Below are 13,336 nucleotides of genomic sequence, written 5' to 3' on the forward strand. Positions count from 1 at the left end.
ATCCCACTCAGGGACAGAGAGAGAGAGCGAATCCCACCCGGGGACAGAGAGAGAGAGAATCCCACTCGGGGACAGAGAGAGAGAGAGAGAATCCCACCCGGGGACAGAGAGAGAGAGAGAATCCCACTCGGGGACAGAGAGAGAGAGAATCCCACCTGGGGACAGAGAGAGAGAGAATCCCACTCGGGGACAGAGAGAGAGAGAGAGATAATCCCACTCAGGGACAGAGAGAGAGAGCGAATCCCACCCGGGGACAGAGAGAGAGAGAGAGAATCCCACCCGGGGACAGAGAGAGAGAGAGAATCCCACCTGGGGACAGAGAGAGAGAGAATCCCACCCGGGGACAGAGAGAGAGAGAATCCCACCCAGGGACAGAGACAGAGAGAGAGACAATCCCACCCGGGGATGGAGAGAGAGAGCGAATCCCACCCAGGGACAGAGAGAGAGAGAGAATCCCACCCGGGGACAGAAAGAGAGAGAATCCCACCTGGGGAAAGAGAGAGAGAGAGAATCCCACCCGGGGACAGAGAGAGAGAGAATCCCACCCAGGGGCAGAGAGAGAGAGAGAGAATCCCACCTTGAGAAAGAGAGAGAGAGAGAATCCCACCTGGGGACGGTGGGGGAGAGAGAGAGAGAGAGAGAGAATCCCCCTGGGGAGGCACTGACTTTGAGCCACCCAGCGACAGCTCAGTCTCGGGCAGAACAGGAGGTGTCAGGGTTTTAATAAATTGGAAATAAAACTCTAAGCTCCAGTCCCCCCGGGTAAAGTTTTCCTTGGAATTAATTTCTGAGATAAATTGTTTTGGAATTGTTTGGTCCATCTCTTCTAAGCCCGCAATGTTTTTCTGATTAGACACTTTCATCGGAGCAGGGTCTGAAAGGCACCTCCATCGTGCCAGTATTGAGCTTTATGGGGAAAGGATGGATTCCTGGCCGGTGGCTTTACTGAAACTGCGCTGCTTGCTCGGTGGAATGAGATGTGGGTACCGCTGCCGGCTGACCTCCACTTCTGTCCACCTCGCCTCAGGGCTGGGGTGCCGCAGGAGTGAGGGGGCTGGGGTGCCGCAGGGGTGAGGGGGCTGGGGCGCCACAGGGGTGAGGGGGCTGGGGTGCCACAGGGGTGAGGGAGGCAGGGTGGGGCTGATCCTTCCGGAGGGAGCCTGGAGGGGCGGGTCCAGGACAAGGGAAGGAGAGGTCCAGTAGCTGCTGGGGGCTTAGAGGAATGGGGTCAGGGTCCACACACACCTGCACAGAAGCCCAAGGTAAACCAGCAAGGTGCTGTCCACAGGCAGCAGGAGAGGAACCAGTGAGTCACTCTACCCCTTCTACACTGGACCAGTGAGTCACTGCAGCCCCTTCTACACTGGACTAGTGATTCCCTCCACCCCTTCTACACTGGACCAGTGATTCACTCCACCCCTTCTACACTGGACCAGTGAGTCACTCCACCCCTTCTACACTGGACCAGTGAGTCACTCCACCCCTTCTACACTGGACCAGTGATTCACTCCAGACCCTTCTACACTGGACCAGTGATTCACTCCATCCCTTCTACACTGGACCAGTGAGTCATTCTACCCCTTCTACACTGGACCAGTGATTCACTCCAGACCCTTCTACACTGCACCAGTGAGTCACTCCACCCCTTCTACACTGGACCAGTGAGTCACTCCACCACTTCTACACTGGACCAGTGAGTCACACTACCCCTTCTACACTGGACGAGTGATTCACTCCACCCCTTCTACACTGGACCAGTGAGTCACTCCACCCCTTCTACACTGGACCAGTGAGTCACTCCACCACTTCTACACTGGACCAGTGAGTCACTCCACCCCTTCTACACTGGACCAGTGAGTCACTCCAGCCCTTCTACACTGGACCAGTGAGTCACTCCAGCCCTTCTACACTGGACCAGTGAGTCACTCCAGGCCCTTCTACACTGGACCAGTGAGTCACTCCAGGCCCTTCTACACTGGACCAGTGAGTCACTGCAGCCCCTTCTACACTGGACCAGTGATTCCCTCCACCCCTTCTACACTGGACCAGTGATTCACTCCACCCCTTCTACACTGGACCAGTGAGTCACTCCACCCCTTCTACACTGGACCAGTGAGTCACTCCACCCCTTCTACACTGGACCAGTGAGTCACTCCAGGCCCTTCTACACTGGACCAGTGAGTCACTCCAGGCCCTTCTACACTGGACCAGTGAGTCACTCCAGGCCCTTCTACACTGGACCAGTGAGTCACTGCAGCCCCTTCTACACTGGACCAGTGATTCCCTCCACCCCTTCTACACTGGACCAGTGATTCACTCCAGCCCTTCTACACTGGACCAGTGAGTCACTCCACCCCTTCTACACTGGACCAGTGAGTCACTCCACCCCTTCTACACTGGACCAGTGATTCACTCCACCCCTTCTACACTGGACCAGTGAGTCACTCTACCCCTTCTACACTGGACCAGTGAGTCACTCCAGCCCCTTCTACACTGGACCAGTGAGTCACTCTACCCCTTCTACACTGGACCAGTGATTCACTCCAGACCCTTCTACACTGGACCAGTGAGTCACTCTACCCCTTCTACACTGGACCAGTGATTCACTCCAGACCCTTCTACACTGGACCAGTGATTCACTCCATCCCTTCTACACTGGACCAGTGAGTCATTCTACCCCTTCTACACTGGACCAGTGATTCACTCCAGACCCTTCTACACTGCACCAGTGAGTCACTCCACCCCTTCTACACTGGACCAGTGAGTCACTCCACCCCTTCTACACTGGACCAGTGAGTCACTCCACCCCTTCTACACTGGACCAGTGAGTCACTCCAGGCCCTTCTACACTGGACCAGTGAGTCACTCCACCACTTCTACACTGGACCAGTGAGTCACTCCAGCCCTTCTACACTGGACCAGTGAGTCACTCCACCCCTTCTACACTGGACCAGTGAGTCACTCCAGGCCCTTCTACACTGGACCAGTGAGTCACTGCACCCCTTCTACACTGAACCAGTGAATCACTGCACCCCTTCTACACTGGACCAGTGATTCACTCCACCCCTTCTACACTGGACCAGTGAGTCACTCCAGGCCCTTCTACACTGGACCAGTGAGTCACTGCACCCCTTCTACACTGAACCAGTGAGTCACTGCACCCCTTCTACACTGGACCAGTGAGTCACTCCAGCCCTTCTACACTGGACCAGTGAGTCACTGCACCCCTTCTACACTGGACCAGTGAGTCACTCCACCCCTTCTACACTGGACCAGTGATTCACTCCACCCCTTCTACACTGGACCAGTGAGTCACTCCAGGCCCTTCTACACTGGACCAGTGAGTCACTGCACCCCTTCTACACTGAACCAGTGAATCACTGCACCCCTTCTACACTGGACCAGTGATTCACTCCACCCCTTCTACACTGGACCAGTGAGTCACTCCAGGCCCTTCTACACTGGACCAGTGAGTCATTGCACCCCTTCTACACTGAACCAGTGAGTCACTGCACCCCTTCTACACTGGACCAGTGAGTCACTCCAGCCCTTCTACACTGGACCAGTGATTCACTCCACCCCTTCTACACTGGACCAGTGAGTCACTCTACCCCTTCTACACTGGACCAGTGAGTCACTGCACCCCTTCTACACTGGACCAGTGAGTCACTCCACCTCTTCTACACTGGACCAGTGAGTCACTGCACCCCTTCTACACTGAACCAGTGAGTCACTCCAGGCCCTTCTACACTGGACCAGTGAGTCACTCCAGGGCCTTCTATACTGGACCAGTGAGTCACTGCAGCCCTTCTACACTGAACCAGTGAGTCACTCCACCCCTTCTACACTGGACCAGTGAGTCACTGCAGCCCCGCTTCTGCCCTGGGACCACTTTCTCTAATGGCACCTTTCCATGAGAGGGGCCCTCCCTCCCCCAGGTCTGCAGCAGCCGAGCACCATGAGGTCTCATCCTTGGGAAGGGTGGTCAGAAAATCCAGACGATGCTTTTCCCTACTTGGAGTCAGACTCACATTCAAGAACTAAAGGCCTGAGCAGGTCCTCAGGTGAAAGTTAAGGCATTGGAGCTTGCATGCCAGGGAAGGGGTGCGCCCACCAGAACCAGCCCAGGTCCCCGCACATATGAGCTCCCAGGCCTACTGCTGAGTGTGTCCTGGCAGCAGCTGTGATGGAAACCAAGCCAGTGGTGGTCACAGGCACCTGCGACGCTGCCCAGAAGCTTCCAGAATCCTGCCCTCAGTGACCGCTCTCTCTCCCACCTGCCCTCCACAGTGGACACAGGTCCACACGGACAACACAGCCTGCTCCAGCCGGGGGAGTGATTCTCTCCACTGTGAGGTTAATTCAAAGCTCAGAAGCATCAAAAGGTAATTAAAGTAAGAATGTCATTCTGCAATAACGCACTCTATTTCAAGATGTCCGGGAGCGTAACAGAGCCCAATGACGTGAGGGTGCTCGGCTTCCTCCCCTCTGTTTCCCAAGCTCGACTCTTCAGGAGGATGGACCCCCAGCAGCCCCGCAATTGTCATTCTCCAAGCATGGAGAGCCCCCGTTTCCATCAGCCGGTAATCCCAGCCATTGATTCGAATTCTTCAACGACAGGCTTGGAAAGGCGGATCAAGCCCTTCGGTCCTGGCAAAGAATGAATCACTCAGCACCAGCTCAGGCCACAGGCCGGCAGCGCCTGCTTCATCTGCAGTCTGGCCTTGCCTGGAATGCCCCTGACCCGGGCAGTCACACTGAGATGATTCAAACCCGCTCTCTCCATAGATCACAGAATAAGCAATCAATTCTTTTGATACGGTTTAAAGACAAAGAGAAGAACTTATTAAATCAAGCTAAGCCTCTGCCATCAAGGACTGGTCAGGACTCTTGGGGAGGGAGGGAGAGAGCGAGGGAGGGAGGGGCGGGGACCCTAGCACAGGTGTGCCCATCCCCCTGCCCTCATGCTCCCTCTCCACCCTTGCCATTGCCTACTCCACCCACCCCCTAGGATCCCAACCTCAGGACCCCTGAGACCCCGCCCACCTCCTGGCCTTTCCTGGGCCGGTCCCTCTGTGCTCTGCCTTGGCCGGTGTCATGTAATAAGGACCGGAGCTGATGTATATGAGCCTGGCTGTGGCTGGGACACTGTGGAAGAGGCACAGGCAGCCCCCCATGGCACCAAGGCCCCCAGAGGGTGCAGGTCTCAGCAGGGCTCCCTCCAGCCTGTGTGTCACCACTGGGCTGCCCCCCCTCCGGCCACATCCTCTAGGACACGGCATGGAGACTACCACCAAGCCAACACAAGAGCCACACCACGGCATGGGGGTCAGGGCCCCCTGCAGAGCCCACACCTCCCCAGTGCTGAGCGCACTGGAGCTGCTCACTGGCTGATGCCACGGGCCACGCGGGGATGCTCAGTCACACAGTGTTTAAGAGAGTTTTCCCGCAGCCACAGCTCCAGGTTGCCAGGGTCCAATGGCAGTGTCAGGAGCCTGGCAGGGGATGGGACAGCCAAGGCCTCCAGTTCTGCCAACTCCGGCCAGCAGGCGTAGAGCCCCTGCTATGCAGAACTGGTCGTGCATGACCGGGAGTGGTCCCAACACGCACATGGCACCCAAGCAGCAGCACAAGCCCCTCCCACCCCATGCTGCCCCGCCCCAGCTGAGGACCTCTCTGGGCTGGAGGAGAGAGCCAAGGCCAGTCTGCAAGTAGCAGGAGGAGCCAAACGCACCACGCCCACCCCCAGCCTCCACAGCCAGCACCTCTCTAGCCAGCCCATATCTTGGCCAGAGGAAGATGCACTGGACTGGTCAATCGATGGGCATCAGCGGCTGCATCTACAAGAAGCCTGCAAGGCACCTGCCCAGAAGCCCCATCAGCACCACCTGTTCCAGGACAGACTCCACACCCTCCTGACCCAGGACAGACCCCACACCCTCCTGACCCAGGACAGACCCCACACCCTCCTGACCCAGGACAGACCCCGCACCCTCCTGTTCCAGGACAGACCCCGCACCCTCCTGTTCCAGGACAGACCCCGCACCCTCCTGTTCCAGGACAGACCCCGCACCCTCCTGTTCCAGGACAGACCCCGCACCCTCCTGTTCCAGGACAGACCCCGCACCCTCCTGTTCCAGGACAGACCCCGCACCCTCCTGACCCAGGACAGACCCCGCACCCTCCTGACCCAGGACAGACCCCGCACCCTCCTGACCCAGGACAGACCCCGCACCCTCCTGACCCAGGACAGACCCCGCACCCTCCTGTTCCAGGACAGACCCCGCACCCTCCTGTTCCAGGACAGACCCCGCACCCTCCTGTTCCAGGACAGACCCCGCACCCTCCTGATCCAGGACAGACCCCGCACCCTCCTGATCCAGGACAGACCCCGCACCCTCCTGATCCAGGACAGACCCCGCACCCTCCTGTTCCAGGACAGACTCCGCACCCTCCTGATCCAGGACAGACCCCGCACCCTCCTGACCCAGGACAGACCCCGCACCCTCCTGACCCAGGACAGACCCCGCACCCTCCTGACCCAGGACAGACCCCGCACCCTCCTGTTCCAGGACAGACCCCGCACCCTCCTGACCCAGGACAGACCCCGCACCCTCCTGACCCAGGACAGACCCCGCACCCTCCTGTTCCAGGACAGACCCCGCACCCTCCTGTTTCAGGACAGACCCCGCACCCTCCTGTTTCAGGACAGACCCCGCACCCTCCTGACCCAGTACAGACCCCGCACCCTCCTGACCCAGGACAGACCCCGCACCCTCCTGTTCCAGGACAGACCCCGCACCCTCCTGTTCCAGGACAGACCCCGCACCCTCCTGTTCCAGGACAGACCCCGCACCCTCCTGTTCCAGGACAGACCCCGCACCCTTGTGACCCAGGACAGACCCCGCACCCTCCTGTTCCAGGACAGACCCCGCACCCTCCTGACCCAGGACAGACCCCGCACCCTCCTGACCCAGGACAGACCCCGCACCCTCCTGATCCAGGACAGACCCCGCACCCTCCTGTTCCAGGACAGACTCCGCACCCTCCTGACCCAGGACAGACCCCGCACCCTCCTGTTCCAGGACAGACCCCGCACCCTCCTGACCCAGGACAGACCCCGCACCCTCCTGACCCAGGACAGACCCCGCACCCTCCTGACCCAGGACAGACCCCGCACCCTCCTGTTCCAGGACAGACCCCGCACCCTCCTGACCCAGGACAGACCCCGCACCCTCCTGACCCAGGACAGACCCCGCACCCTCCTGACCCAGGACAGACCCCGCACCCTCCTGACCCAGGACAGACCCCGCACCCTCCTGACCCAGGACAGACCCCGCACCCTCCTGTTCCTCGGCCCTGTGCTCGGGAGCAGTCAGTACAGTCAGTGTGGGTGCTGCAGCCGGGACCTGCCCACAGACGCCCCAGGGACGAGGGCACTGTCATGGGTCTGCTCCAGGATCCACAGGAAACCCACCTGAAATGCAAACGACCCCCTTTCAGAAGAGAGCCCGTCTGCCCCAGAGAAAGTGTCCAGACCCCTCCATCATGGCCAGAGGCTCCAATAGGGACCTCCCAGGGCCCCCAGAGGGGCCTGGCCCCACAGTTGGTGATCAGAAAAGGCGCACTCCCCGCTGTCCCTCTGTGCCTCTCCTACACGAAGCACTGGGTGGCAACAGTCAAAGCCAGGCAGGGCAGGGCCTCTCTTCCTCTCCTCTCCTCCCTCTGCTGAGTGAGCCTGGAAGGCCTTATTACCCTAATTGTGAAAATGTATTTTGTTCCGTGTCTGATCCATCCACACAGGGTCCCCAGGCAACTACACTACCACGAGAAGCCCAGTCACAGGCCTGGGAATATAGTCAGGTAAAATAATCAGCGCAGATGCCTCGGGGAGGACTCTCTCTTCCCTCCCGGGCTCACCCTCACCCCAGGCAATGACATACGCCCGCAATGTGGGCCTCAAGTCCAGTTTCTTAAATTGACCTCGCATGCTGGGGAAGGAACACAATCAGACATGACAAGCATGAGAAAATCGCGTTTGAAACACATCCATGAGGACAGCGGCATTTTCAGCTCATACGTGAAGATGGTGGCGTTTTAAGCTCACACATGCTTGAGGCCAGCACCTTGCACTCCCACTCCATTGGCGTGAATGTGTTACCTGGCGGGGTGTCCACTGGCCTCCTGGAAACCTCCCCTGGGCAAGTAGAATCCAGCTTCCCTGACACTCAGCCCAGGCATATAGGCTCAGGGGCTCCAGGAGGGGTTGGGCAGCCCACCACGCTGTCTGGGAGTCCAAAGGGGCTCCAGGGCCAGCTCTCAGCCTTCATCCCAGGACAGCCGACTGGATGCAGGCCTGAGGTCCAGCCTCAAGAGCCACCTAGCACCTTCCCCTCAGGGAGGCCCCTGGACAGCATGGGTGGCCCTGTGTGGAGGGGCATCACCTGCATGAGAGGCAGGGGCAGGAGAAAAGGGCCAGGGGAGCAAACAGGACTCGGTTCTTAACAGGCAGTTGGTGGTTTCGGTAGATTTGCCCAATGGTGGGAACAGCGGGTGTGGAGTGTGAGACTCGCTGCCCTCCGGCCTCCTGTAGGGCCAGCCCAGCTGGATCTCAGTGGCCCCTCAGCTGGTGTCTGGAACCTGAGCTCCGGAAAGCTGGGGCTGAGCACCTAGGGGAATGCGGAACTTGCTTCCAGGGCATGGTGCCTGAGCTCCCGTGCAGGGCTGACAGTACGTGGGATGTGCCGCCTGCCCTGCGCCAAGTGTGAGCGACTGACTCAGGGCATTTACAGAAGTGCTGGCAGGCGGTGGCCCCCCAGAGCCCGGGCTCCACATTTGTACCCAGTGCCGGGGCTGAACAGAGGGTCCCGTCTGCAAACTCCTCCATCACCTCCAGCACAGGCTCCTCAGCTCCCTGTCTACATCAGTCCCCCTGCACCCATGACCAAGGACTCCAGGTCCCAGGCTATCAGGAGGGGAAACTGAGGCACAAAGCGCTTGAGCACCCGGCCTGAGGGCCAGAGCTGCTGGGCCTCCAGTCTTCATCCAAGTGTCATCAACGCTTACCCAGCGAGAAGGTTGAAGCAGCCGCCCCCACTCCCAGGTGTGGTTCTGACCCAGGCTGGCCGTGCCCCTCCCACAGGGACAGTGTCCTCCAGAGAAGTCAGCAAACCCCGTGGCCGGACCTGGACAGAAAGCCCTGGGTCCTGCCTCCCATGGGCAGTGGGTCCTCCTGCCTTCAGATCCAGGCCTCCCTGAGGCCCCCAAACCTCCTAAAAGCTCAGGCCATGAAGGGCAGGGGACACAAGCCACTGCTGAGGGTCAAATGGCTCTAGGCAGCCTTCCCGGGTACCAAAGTGCCTGAGTGCTCGTCTCCATCCTGAGGTACCGGCCAGCTAGGAGCAGGCCACCGTCTCCAGGCCTCGTTTTCCCCACCTGAACAGCAAAGGGGTGGCCCACAGTGGCCCTACCCCAGTTCCCAGGTTCTGGAGCTCAGCAGAAAGACGTCACCCCTGGACACACAGTCTGACCCAGGTGTGAGTCCATGCTTGGGCCTCATGGGAGGGCAGATGGCCACTGTTGGGACAGCTGGATGGGGCAGGGTGGGGCTACGGTCTGGCTGGCCAAAGCCTGCAAGCCCACTCTGCCCTCACTGCCCATCTCGGGCAATCGTGTCACTGCCCTGACTGATGGTAAAGCAGGGTCCCATCCAATCAGCAGGGCATCATCGGCTCAGAGCCCCTCAGAACAGGAAGGGGCAGTGCAGACACCCTGGCCAGGCCCCTCGGTTAAGAGGTGGGGAGGTCAAGGCCCCGTAGACAGGGAGGGCCAGCAGGTAAGCGGTACATTGTAAGCAGCAAGGCTGGCACGTCTCTCCCCGTCCGGCTTTGCCATAGGCCCAGCCCTGCCTTTGGCTGCCTGAGCACTTAGGCAGGGCCTGGTGTTCACGAGGACAGCCAGGCTGCTCTGCCCCAGCGGGGACTGGGGCTCGGCCCAGGAGCACTCCAGGAGCCCCAGGCTGGACGTGTGCAGAGAACCTGGAAGCCCCCTTGGAGAAAGCAGCCTGGGGGTGAAGGGAGCACTGGGCAATGAGGCTGAGGCCTGCAGATCGGAGGCCTCCTGTCCTGACAGCCCCATCCTCTGTGGCGAGCTCGGAGTCTGGCTGTTCCCCGACCTCACTTCTCATGGAGGGGTGGGACCGTGGGCCACAGCCATCCTCCAATGTGTTTAACTCAACCTGGAACCGGAGCAGCTCAGGGCCTGGGGGGCATCCAAGCTCTGCTTCGGGGACAGTGGGGACCCACCCTCCCCAGAAGCATGAAGGTTCCCTTTACACACACCTGGTTGGGGGCACCAGAGTCCCACTCGGGGCAGCGCCAGACCCCAGCTGAGAACTTGCCACACACACCTCCCCCTGCAGTGCCAGGCCCCTGAATCTGAACCACAAGGCAGAGTGGAGACCAGAAACTGGACAGAGGAGGCTGTGGGGGCTGCAGACAGGGTGGCCGCCAGAGGAGTGGGGGCCATGGACCAGGAGAAGAGCAGGCGGGTGCCTCAGGACGGAGACAAGCCCCCCACATGCTGCCCCTTCCTGCTGTTTCCGTCTGCCAGAAATGCTGAGTTTTCTCTAGGAGGAACTCACCATGAAAACAAAGTGTTCTGTGATGGAGTGAGGGAACCCTCAGAAGCAAGCACTCTGTCACGAGTACACATCTGTCTTTCAAGAATGCGTCCCCACTCATTGCGAGTGGTAGACGCTGGTGCTTCACAGCTCCTGCTCTCCACAGCAGCTTCCCGTTGTCACTGCATTTGCAATGGAGGCCTTCGTTTTTCTAGGGTGGCTTTGGACGCATGCTACAGGCACTCAACATGAGCTCCTGGTGGTGCGATAGATTTGCTACCCAGGAATGAAAGGTGACTCTGACTTTATAAAGTCATTCCGCATTCCCACCTGGGCCAGGCCATGACAGGAACAGAAGTCTGAGTCCACAGCAGGTGGAGTTTGTCCAGCTCTCCAGGGGCAGGAGCACCAGCCGAGGAGCACCTGTCTCAGAACACGGTCCCAGAAACCCAGCAGATGCCTCCCTGGCTGACCCCAACTCCTACCTGCCAGACCCCGACAGAAGCCAGCCTTCTGAACTTCTAAAGGTCTCCTAGCACTGGCTGCCCCTGCACAGGAGGTCCTTGCTGGATGGAAGCAGATGAGCAGCCATCGACGGGGCCACAAGCCACTGCTGAGGGTCAAATGGCTCCAGGCTCCAAATCCACCCACAGATTCCACCAGTTGAGATGAAAATGCACACAGGTGGCAGGTGGCAGGTGGCAGGCGGCACAGGAGCCCACCTTCCCCACTCCACTCTGCCTCACCGGAGACCTTGGAAAAGCCTCTTTCCTCTTTCTCTCTCTCTTCACCTGAGACCCTGCCTCACGGGGTCATGGAGGGTCATCAGACAAGTCTACAGAGTGCAGGGACAGGACAGGGTGCATGGCACAAGGTCACCAGCTGTCAGTTGCACCTAATGGAGGGAGGAGGATTCTCAGTGGAGGGAGGAGGATTCTCAGTGGAGGGAGGAGGATTCACAGTGGAGGGAGGAAGAGGATTCACAGTGGAGGGAGGAGGAGGATTCACAATGGAGGGAGGAGGAGGATTCACAATGGAGGGAGGAGGATTCACACTGGAGGGAGGAGGTGGATTCACAGTGGAGGGAGGAGGAGGATTCACAGTGGAGGGAGGAAGAGGATTCACAGTGGAGGGAGGAGGAGGATTCACAGTGGAGGGAGGGGGATTCACACTGGAGTGAGGAGGAGGATCCACAGTGGAGGGAAGAGGAGGATTCACAGTGGAGGGAAGAGGAGGATTCACAGTGGAGGGAGGAGGAGCATTCACAGTGGAGGGAGGAGGAGCATTCACAGTGGAGGGAGGAGGATTTGCCCAGCTGAAGGGAGTGCACAGAGCAAGGTCCTAAGAAGCAGCCAGTGTTACTAACAAAAGGGACAAGGGGCAGCTTTGGAGATGGATGGCTGGCTGCAAGCATCGGCTCCAGCACCCTCAGTGCATGGCCCTGCTGAGCTGCCTGGCACCACTTTGCCCCATGTATCATCTGTGAAACATGTGCTAGCAGCTAGAAATGGTTCTATTTCTTTGCCTTGTCTGATAGTCTCATATTGCTTGCCCTCAACAGACTAAAAGCTACTTGAGAGAAGACTGAGACTCAGTCTGTCTTACACCTCACTACATCCCAGTGCCTGGAACAGAGCCTGGCACCCAGAACGGAGGAGCTCACCAAATAACTGTTGGTGGAGTGGGGGAGTAGACGATGGATGAGTGAATGGATGAGTGGAGGGTGGGTGGGTCAGTGGGGGGAAGGATGGATTAATAATGGATGAATGTGTGGCTAGATGAGTGGGTGGGTCGATGGATAATGGATGGGTGGATGAATAAGTGGGTGGATGGATAGATGGAAGGATGGATAGGCGGGGGTAAAAATTGAGCGACAGGTGGTTAAGTGGATGGTCAATTGTGGATGGGTGGGTAGTTGGAATGATGGGTGAATGGTGGATGGGTGGATGGAATGATGGGTGGATGGTGGATTGTGGGTGGGTGGATGGAATGATGGGTGGATGGTGGATGGGTGTATGGGATGATGGTGGAATAATGGGTCGATGGTGGATGGGTGGATGGAATGATGGGTGGATGGTGGATGGGTGGATGGAATGATAGGTGGATGGTGGACAGGTGGATAGGTGGATGGAATGTTGAGTGGATGAGTGAGTGGGAGGATGGAATGATGGGTGGATCAGTGGATGGGAAGATGGAATAATGGGTAGATGGTGGATGGATAGATGGAATGATGGGTGGATGGTGGATTGTGGGTGGGTGGATGGAATGATGGGTGGATGGTGGATGGGTGTATGGGATGATGGGTGGATGGTGGATGGGTAGATGGAATGACGGTGGAATAATGGATGGATGGTGGATGGGTGGATGGAATGATGGGTGGATGGTGGATTGTGGGTGGGTGGATGGAATGATGGGTGGATGAATGGATAGGGAGATGGAACAATGGGTGGATGGTGGATGGTAGATGGTGGATGGTAGATGGTGGATGGGTAGATAGAATGACAGGTGGATAGTGAAGAATGGATAGGGCAGTGAGGGATGGAGGGCATTTGGGGGATGTGGTGCTATCAGGGCTGGTAGGAGATGAAGTGACATACTGCTTATAAACACAGAGAGCAGTGTATGGCAGAGGAGCTACCTGAGGGCAGCCAGCCTCTGATATTGCCGTCAGACCCTCTCCATTAACCTAGAAGATCAAGGAATTTCTAGAGCAGA

The sequence above is a fragment of the Callithrix jacchus genome, chromosome 1 (genome assembly GCF_049354715.1).
Source record: "Callithrix jacchus isolate 240 chromosome 1, calJac240_pri, whole genome shotgun sequence".
NCBI classification, from domain to species: Eukaryota; Metazoa; Chordata; class Mammalia; order Primates; family Cebidae; genus Callithrix; species Callithrix jacchus.